This window comes from Lepus europaeus, chromosome 17 (assembly GCF_033115175.1).
Source record: "Lepus europaeus isolate LE1 chromosome 17, mLepTim1.pri, whole genome shotgun sequence".
Lineage (NCBI taxonomy): Eukaryota > Metazoa > Chordata > Mammalia > Lagomorpha > Leporidae > Lepus > Lepus europaeus.
In genome coordinates, this window is record NC_084843.1 from 61,155,588 (window position 1) to 61,165,977 (window position 10,390).

The following is a 10,390-nucleotide window of genomic DNA, read 5'->3' on the forward strand; positions in this document are numbered from 1 at the left end:
AATTCAGGCAGAAGGAACAGTGGAGTGGGAATTCCCGCGGTGGGTTGTTTCAGGATCAGGGAGATGAGCACACAGGAGGCCACTGCAGAGTGGGTCGGGTTCCTCGGGCAGGCAAGGCAGTCATGTCAAGGTTACCAGGGACCTCCACGTCGCCAAGTCCACTCACTGACTGTTCCTTGTCCTTCTGCTGGCCTTTTGTGCTGGAAACTGCTGTTAGCAAGCAGGTGAGAGTTAGTGGTCGCTTGGGTAAGGTGGTGGTGGGGAGTGGTGAGAAGTGTATTCTGGATGTTTCTGGAAGACACAGTCAAGACAGCTTGGCTAATCCCAAGCGTGTGGGATGTGAGAGCGAGAGAGGCCTGAGCGTGACTGCACCTGGAAGAGCAGAATTCCCGTTCATTCACGCTGGGGCACCAGGGGAGCCTGAGGGGCAGCGAGGCCCGCTGGGGGGTGGATATGGAGTGTTGGGGCATCTAGATGCACCAAGGACGTGAGTGTAGACAGAACAGGTGTGTGGGTGATCCTGTGCCTGGCCGGGACACTGCCTGCCTAGCCCACGCAGGAGGTGAACGTGACTGCTGGCAGGGGCACGAGCCCCACGCACATTTCCCCCACCCCCAACCCCATTGAAGGGCCCTGTGATTGCCAATCAGGTAAACAGCTCCCGGGCGTGGCCCAGGCCCATCAGGGCCACCTGGGAGCCTGCGTGGCCGTGGCCTTCAAGCTGATTGGAGAAGCATAGCGGCGCCAACATCGCTCACTCCTACAGAATCAGTGTGGCCCTGAATTAGCTACGCCCCCTGCCTGCCCTTTAAAAGCTTATGCTTGATCATTAATAAAAAAAACAAAAAACAAAAAAAACCGGACATGTTCACCGAAACTTGTGTCCGGTGCTTCTTGTCGAAGAACTGCGCCGCCCCACCATCTCGGCAGTGTGGACCTCGCGGCCGGGTGGCCGTGGGTGTCCACGTGAACGGCTCTGGCTTCCAGGAGGGGCAGGTCTGGAAGTGGGACAGGGAAGTCCCGGGGTCAAGGCCGCCACGCCCACGCCCACGCCCACGCCCAGGAGTCTGGAGAGTTCTGGCTGCCGGCTCCCTGGGGCTCCGCTGCTCCATTACAGAGTAGATGGGTGGTGGGGAAGTCAGCCCCACACTGAGAGTCAAGTTCGCCAGGAGCCAAGGCCCCAACCCTGTTAACGGGTAACCCCGGACCTCTTTCAAAGGGGCCACTGGGCCTGGGACCGCTCCGCGCAGCTCCAGTGGGCCAGGAGGGGCCCTCTCCCGACAGCGCCGGAGCTGGCGTGGGGCAGAGCGGCTGTGAGGGGCGCCACTGTGACAGCCTCGCTTTCCTTACGTGTCTGCCACACGACAGAGCCGTCCTTATTTTCCGTGTACTTACTTATTTGAAAGGCGGAGTGACAGAGAAGAGACAAAAAGAGGTCTTCCACCCGCGGGTTCACTCCCTGAATGGCTGCCACAGCCAGAGCTGCGCCGGTCAGGAGCCAGGAGCCAGGAGCCTCTTCCCGGTCTCCCACGTGGGTGCAGGGGCCCAAGGGCTTGGGCCATCTTCTGCTGCTTTCCTAGGCCATAGCAGAGAGCTGGGTTGGAGGCGGCCCGGGATTCGAACTGTGGCTCTGATAGGGACACCACTCGCATTGCTGCATGTCGTCGGACTTAAATGACGAGTCCGTGTCAGTCCTTTGGCCAGGTTAGGTGGGCTGAGTGTGTGTGGTGGGAACCCTTTTTTTTTCCCCCTGGTATTTGGTAGCTTTGGGATCCGCAAGGAGGAAAGGCCTACACTTCCCAGAATGGAGAGTCCCTACCCGCACTTCCGGGGAAGAGAAGTCCTTGTCAAGGTCCCCGCGGGTGCCTAAAGGTCAACCAATGAGGATCAGACCCGCCTCAACCTTTAGCCCCCACGCCCTGAATCTATAAAAGGAGCCCTCCCAACCTCTGACGCGCGACTTCCTCGCCCCCGCTCTGTTGCTCTGTTGGGACCGGGGAACCTCGCCCGGGAGCGGAATCCCAATAAAAGCCTGTGAATTAATTGATTCGTCTGCCCGGGAAGATTTGTTACGCGCCGGACACCTTGCAGTATTGATTGCATGGTGTATTTTGATAAACTGCCCAGAGGGAGTTTTATATAATTTTTGTAGGCAGTGAAATACAATTTGTTAAGCATTAGCACTATTAGTAATTATTAAGTAGAATATGAAATTAAAAGTCTTCACAAGCTGATCAGATGTATTGCTGAATAAAAGTCCTTACGTTGTAGTATCGGTTTTTTTCTTGGAAATTATTACATTTAAATTCATGATAGAAGGGAATTTTCAGTGTCTTGAACTAAAATATTAGACAGCTCATTGCTATCGCAGAGTAAAACTATATAGATAAGCCTTCATTTAAAAAATACACAGATAAGTCACCTAAGTAACTGTTTCTCTTCATCATTTTTATAGTTATATCCCGTTCATCTTAACAGGTCTTACAGCCAAGTGGTTCTTTAGGTGAATTAGTCCAACCTGATTTTCATTAAATAGTATATATCTTTCCTAAATAGTTTCTCCCTGTATGACAGATCAATATATGACAATTGCCGGCGCTGTGGCTCAACAGGCTAATCCTCCGCCTTGCGGCGCCGGCACACCGGGTTCTAGTCCCGGTTGGGGCGCCGGATTCTATCCCGGTGGCCCCTCTTCCAGGCCAGCTCTCTGCTGTGGCCCGGGACGGCAGTGGAGGATGGCCCAAGTCCTTAGGCCCTGCACCCACATGGGAGACCAGGAGAAGCACCTGGCACCTGGCTTCGGATCAGTGAGATGTGCCGGCCGCAGTGGCCATTGGAGAGTGAACCAACGGCAGAAAGGAAGACCTTTCTCTCTCTCTCTCTCTCTCTCTCTCTCTCACTATCCACTCTGCCTGTCAAAAAAAAAAAAAAAAAAAAGACAATCATAAAATTCACAACATAACGTGTCTTTATATTTACTTCATTAAAAGCTTCCTATAAAAAATCTGATTTTTAAATTTGTCTAACAATCAAGTCAACAACAGGAGTCACTGTGCACTTACTCCTCATGTAGATCTCTGTCCTTAATGTGCTGTACATTGTGATTTAATGCTATAACTAGTACTGAAACAGTATTTTACACTTTATGTTCTGTATGGGTGCAAACTGTTGAAATCTTTACTTAATATATACTAAATTGATCTTCTGTATATAAAGATAATTGAAAATGAATCTTGATGCGAATGGAAGGGGAGAGGGAGCGGGAGATGGGAGGGGTGTGGGTGGGAGGGAAGTTATGGGGGGGAAAAGCCACTGTAATCCAAAAGCTGTATTTTGGAAATTTATATTTATTAAATAAAAGTTAAAAGAAAAAATTGAAACAGATTTCTCTAACAATCATATTCTTAGTGAAGATGTAAGCATGTAAGTTTCTTCTCAGGGTGACACTGGTGTGTCAGGGTAGCAATGATGAGATTCTCTCTGGGCACACGCAGGAAATGTGCAACCACATACATACATACATGTCTGTGCACAACACGTAGTCCGGAAAGCCTAGCGCGAAGAGCAGCCGCCATCAGACATGCGGAGTTCTGCAAGGTCTGTGACTACTGTGTGACCCCTGGTAATGCGCTCAACCTTTCTGTGCCTCGGTCTCTTTTTGTAAGTGGGAGCTAATATTGACTTTCGAGGGCTAAATGAGATAAAGAGATGAAACACTTGTTAGTATTAGTCCCCATTCCTTATCACCCATCTCTCCTAACTGGTAGGGTTACTTTAAGTATCAAATAAATGAATGCATGTAAGTTTTCTTTTCTTTTTTTTTTTTTTTAAGTAGAAAAACCAATGTTCCTTAAGAGTAGAGACAAGGGGTGTAAACTCTAAGCATCTCAAAATGTCAATTTTGCTCATACACTTTTTTTGCACTCTGTATATTAGTTACAACAAATCAGAGAAAACATGATATTGGTCTTTTTGGGTTGGGACTGGCTTATTTCACTAAGCCTAGGCGTTTCCAGTTGCATTCGTTTTGTTGTAAAGGACAGGATTTCATTCTTTGTTTATGGCTGAGTATTCCATAGTATACGTACACAATTTTCATTAGTCAATCGGTCGATGGACATCTGGGTTGATTCTGTATCTTAGCTATTGGGAATTGAGCTGCGATAAATATGGGGGTACAGATAACTCTTTCATATGCCTATTTCATTTTGTTTGGGTAAATTCCCAGGAGTGGGATGGCTGGGTCATATGGTATTCCTGTTCTCAGGTCTCTGAGGCATCTCCAGTGTGGGATGCTGGGGTCCCAGGCAGCGGCTTAACCCACTGTACCCAACTCTCCTTACTTTGAGTTCTTATGGCGCTGGAGCCTGCCCCTTCCAGGGACACCCCCTTCCCTATGCTGCACGCTTGGTGCCCTTAGCTTGCGGGTTCACATCCTGTCTCCAGCTAAACCTTGGAGATCTTGCCCTGACATTGCCCGTGGCCTGAGTACAGGGCCTGTCCCCAGTTAGGGCTCAGTGCCTGTTAACTGAATGCAACAAGGGAGCCCCGGGGCAGGTTTTCCTCTGCCGAGCTGGCCAGGGGCTGTCCCTTCCTACAGCCCGGGAGGCACGCCCAGGCCCAGGGACAACCTCCCACTGCCTCACCTTTGCTCTTTTGCTCCCCAGTGGCCCCTGCTGTGTGCAAATGTGACCCAGCACAGCTTCCTTTTCAGAAAACTGCAGGCTCTAAATTCTCTCCCTCAATAAACCGTCCTCATGGATTAGACTGTGGTACATGCCTGCAGCCCGCGGAGGGACGTGGAGTGCACGGGTGTGTGTGTGGTGTGACGTGGACTGCGGGAATGCAGGTGTACGTCAGGGCTGAGCACCAGTGCAGCTTCCCGGGGTCCCTGGGCCGGGGACTCTAAGCACAGAAATGATAAAGAGCCACTGTGCTGTACGCCAGCGGGCTACTATGATCCCTATTTTTGGTCTCCCTCCATGGTTCCTGGCTCAGACCGCTCTCCCCAGGGCAGACCACAGAAATTGGAATTTCTCTTCCCTGAGGTAGGTCCTAGAAACTGATCTTTGCCTTTCTGTTTTGGAGCTGGCCACAAAGAAATTCTCTGACCCCCATTTCAGAAGGGCCCTGCCCATCCCCGGGGGGAAGGAGGGCTGCAGGGGGAGGCCGAAGAATCTGGACACAGAGGCCTGGCTGGATTTCACTGCGAAGTGTTAGCATTAGGTCATACGCATTTTGTCTCATCACATCTCTGTCTCTCTTTTTTACAAAAAGATTTGTCATTTATTTGAAAGAGTTACACACAGAGAGAGAGAGGTCATCCATCTGCTGGTTCACTCCCCAGATGGCCACAACGGCCAGAGCTGTGCCGATCCGAAGCCAGGAGCCAGGAGCATCCTCCTAGTCTCCCACGCGGGTGCAGGGGCCCAAGGACTTGGGCCATCCTCCACTGCTTTTCCAGGCCACAGCAGAGAGCTGGATTAGAAGTTGAGCAGCTGGGACTTGAACCGGCGCCCATACGGGATGCCGGCACTGCAGGCGGCAGCTTTACCTGCTCCGCCACAGTGCCGGCTCCTTGTCTAATCACATCTCATCCAGCTGTCCGTGCTTCACTCACATCGGTGCAGTGACGTCTCCACAAAAACCTGAAGGGTAGGGTCCAGAGAGCTCCTGGATGGCTGAACACGTGGCGGTCCCTGGGGGTGGCCACCCAGGAAGGCACGGGTGTTCTCACCCCTTTACCCGCACCCACACTCTATGCACCTGTATCCTTAGCAGTATCTATAATAAATCTGTAAATGTATTTCCATGCGTTCTGGGAGCTGCGAGAACAAATAAATCAGAAGAGGGGCTGTGGGAACCCTGGCTTACAGCTGATAGGTCAGAGGCACAGGAGAAACCACCTGGGCTTGTGACTGGCAGCTGAAGGTGGCGGCAGTCTTGGGAACTGAGACCTCAGCCTGTGGGATCCGACCTTGTCCCCAGGTGGATGGTGTCAGAATCTAGCTGACTTACAGGACAGCCAGCAGGATGCATTGCTGGCTTCGGTGGTGTCAAAATGATCTGCGTTCTCCGAGGACAGCAGCCGCAGCAGCAGAAACCAAGCTGGGTTTGGCCCCGGGAGGTGGACCGCCTTCCAGCTGTGGGAATGCCTGGGAGGCAGACGCAGAGAGCATGCCTTCCTAGCGTTAAGTTTTATGCTGGAACCACATGAGTGTTTGCCTGTTCCAAAAAGCAGTTCTCGGGGCCAGCAACGCGGTGCACCAGCTTAGGCTGCAGCAGCATCCCATATGGGAGTGCTGGTTGCTCTGCTTTTGATCCAGCTTCCTTCCAATGCACCTGGGGAGGCAGCGGCAGATGAGCCCAGTGCTTGGGCTGCCCTTGGGAAACCAGGATGACTGGAGCTCTGGGCTCCTGGGTTTGGCTTGGCCCAGACCTGGCTGGCACAGCCATCTGGGGAGTGAACCAGAAGGTGGAAGCTCTTTCTTCCCATCTCTTTGTTGCTCTGCTTTCAAATAAACAAACAAACAAATCCTAAAAACCCTGATTCTCACAATAATGCATTACGTATTTTGTGAATTCCTGGAAAAGACGATCTGTAAGGCTGGGGACGTGAAGCAGTGAGGAGATGGAAGTGGGGGTCACCCGGAGGTGGTCAGTACACACTGTACACACATACTGAAGGAGCACACTGTACCCTGCAGAGGTGTACAAAACACTTACACAGCAAATCTCAGCCTCACAATGAAGACGAAACCCATTCAGGCAGGAGTGTGAGTGACTGACGGGTAACTGGATTTTCCACTTCGGAGCTGGTGAAGGAGCAAATGAACATTTCCCTACAGCACCTGGAGAGGGAGCCAGGACGCCGGGCAGGGCAGGCGGGAGGGAGAAGGGCGCGGCGCCCAGCTGCTCTGGCTCTGGGCCGTCCTGCCAAGCAGTCAAGTCCTTTCCCTTCTGTGCCCTCTAGTGGCCGCCTCCCTGCGGGAAGAGATGGCGCTGATGCTGGTCTCGGACCTGCGGGTGTCACGTGTTCGTGCTTAGCTGGCTTTACGGTTGGTAGAACTCAAGTTCTGGGGAGATTCCCAAAGCACATCGCCACGCTAACCCCATCTGATCTAACTACCCACAATACTTATTGTCTTTCATCCTGTTCTTTAACTTCTTGAGGCAGATGCTTAGCTTATTAACTATCAGCCCATCTTTGAGTAAGCACAGCAGTTTGTTAGGAAGCAAACTCCCTGCGGTGGTCTCACGTTTTCATCCGCGGTTCTCATGACCACGCTCACTTCTAAGCACTTTCACATCTCCAGCATGCTTCTTCCCGCTTTATTTACGTGTGCGTATTTCCTATGAACGGCTGCTGTCTTAGTTGGTTCCTGTCACAGAATCCCTCCCTGATGGCTACCGGACAGCCTCTAGAGCGGCTCTTCCCAGAGTGAAATGTACTGTTCTGGCTTCCACATCTCTGCACGCCCGGCCTCTGCCTGCTACCCCTCCTCCCCACTTTGTAACTCCTATGCAATTCCTAGGTCTCAGTATTTTTTTTTAATATTTAGAAGGTGAGGGGAGACAGGGAGAGAGAGATAGTCCATCTACAAGTTCAGTCTCCTGGGCCAGGCGGAAGCCAGGAGCCTGGAACTCCATCTGGGTCTCTCACGGGGGTGGCAGGGGCCCAAGCATCTGGGGCCTTCTTCTGCTGTTTTCACAGGTGCATTATGAAGGAGCTGGATCAGAAGGGCAGCAGCTAGGACTTGAACCAATGTTTGTATGGGCTTGTGGGGAAATTAGGCACAGGAGGCAATTCAAAGATGGTGCCTGCAGGGAAATTAGGCACACGTGGCAATTCAAGGATGGCGCCCAAAGGAAGTAAGATGGGTGGTACCCAAAGTCGTTTACCACCAGAGCCGTGCAGCATCAGGGGAGGTGACAACTGATGACGAGTGTACAGACATATGGTTGGTCCTGTAAAAAGTCGCCCTGTAAAATGACCTTTTAAGTAATTGGTTGGTCCTCAAGCCCTGCCCCAGTAATCATGTGGTCTTGTGCTTTAAAAGGCTTTGCTATGCATGCAACAAACTAAGTTCTTGCTTACTTGACTTGACTCCCCACTGTTCTGTCTCCTGGATGGGGAGGCTGGGGAACGGGCAAGCGGCGCACTTACCTTTCTTCGGACCCAATCCATCCTGGTTCAGGTGGACTAAGACCCTGCATGGGATGATGGCATCACAGTTTAACTCACTGTGTCAAGATGCTGGCTCCTTATTTATTCCTACTCATTTGAAAGGCAGAAGCAGAGACAGAGACAGTCAGCATGGTTCACTCCCCAATGCCTACAACAGCCAGGGCTGAGCCAGGCCAAAGACAGGAGCTGGGAACTCAATCCAAGTCTCCCATGTAGGTGGCAGGGACCCAGCTCCTTGAGTTACTATCTGCTACCTCTCAGGGTATGCGCCAGCAGCAGCTGGAATCGGAAGCAGTGCTGGCACTCAAACCCGGCCGCTATCATACGGGATGCGGTTGTCCCAGCTGGTGTGTTACCTGCTGTACCAACCTCTGGTCCCTCAGTGTTGTTTTTAAGACTTACTTAATTGGAAAGCCAGAGTTGAGAGAGAGAGAGAGAGAAAATCTTCCATCTGCTGGTCCACTCTCCTAATGACCACAATGACTTAGGCTGGGCCAGGCCACAGCCCAGAGCCAGAAACATCATCCGGGTCTCCCATGTGGGTGGCAAGGGCCCAAACTCTTGGGCCATCTTCCGCTGGTTTCCCAGGCCATTAGCAGGGAGCTGGATTGGAAATGGAGCAGCCAGGACACAGACCGGCACCCATATGGGATGCCGGCACGGCAGGTGACTGCTTTAGCCCACTATGCTACAACGCTGATCCTCAGTATTTTTTTAATGGTAATAATAATAAGCCACCCCATCTCCTCTGGAAGCCTGCCTTGCATTCCTGTCTGCACTGGGTCCTCTGGCTTCCTGCTCTTACACGTATTTGTGCTTACTCTCTTGTGGCTTCTCCGTTCTCCTCACTGGCATGCAAACTCCTTGAAAATCTTGCCGAGTGCCTGGTCCATAGTAAGGGATCAGCAAAGAGCTGTAGGACGAACACAGTGAATATGAACCTTCTCATGTGCCGATCAAAATCCCCCTCCTGGGGCCAGACAACAGCTCTCTGCCTTCTCCCAGTTATATTCATGCCCATAGTGTCTCTTCACGGTTATGACCGTCTCTGGCTGTTCGCCCCTGGGCAGCTCTGTTGGCAGGAGTAGGGCTGGACCTAGGCTGGGCTCATGCAGCCTTCTTTGCTCTGGGCCAGCGAGCCCCTGCACTGAGCCTTCCTGCCAGCAGGGGGCACCTCAAGTCCGAAAGCTGAACCTCCTGGCCCGCCATATCCAGCTGTTTGGGAATGCACTTGTTTTCAAGTTTCCAGCATAAGACTGCTGACAGCCACATCGCGACGCTCACTGGTGAAACCTTGCTTGTCACTGTCACTCCCGTTCTTTTTCGTTCAGAATAGAGTTGTATTTCAAATGTCAGGCGGAAGCTGAAGCCATCTCCGCTCCGTTTTCTGAGCTGCTCTCGCTGACACGTGGCCTTCCTTGGGCTGGGCTAAGGCTGACAGGAGCTCCAGGCCAGGCCCCGCTGCTGCAGTGCCTCCTTCCCTGTCTGGGAGCACTCGTGGGCTGGGCCTCCCCGGCTGAAATGGTCAGGGAGATACGCTCCACTGCAGCAAAAGCCAGGTGGGGGCACCAAAGCTACTGCACTAATTTCCATTTTTTAGATTTGTTCTTACTTGAAAGGCAGAATTCCAGAGAGAGGGATAAAGATAGATGTTCCATGCATGCGTTCACTCCCCAAATGGCCCCAATGGTAGGGGCTGAGCCAGGCCAAAGCCAGGAGTTAGGAACTTCATCCGGGTCCACACACAGGTGGCAGGGGCCTAATACTTGGGCCATCTTGTGCTGCTTTCCCAGGAGCATTAGCAGGATGCTGGATTGGGAAGTGGAGCAGCTGGGACCTGAACCGGCGCTCCTGTGGGATGCTGGCATTGCAGGCAGCAGCTTAACCCACTGCACCACAACACTGGCCCCCGGCGTCACTGAACAGATGCAGGAACAGCAGGGAAGTGGCCTGCTCAAGACCAGCGCGGACGGCGGCAGAGCCGGCTCCACCACACTGAGGGCCACCACCATGGATGACCCTGCATGCAGCACCCCTGTCAGAGTGCCGTCGCGGAGCACGTGGATAAGGAGCGCGTGCCTCTGGGGCACTGGGAACCAGACCCTGGGACAGCGCCACCAGTGCCCTCGGAATGGGCGCCCCTTCTGTCTGCCTACGATCGGACCTGCTGCCTCCAGTGTCTCAAACCCGGCCCCAGACGAT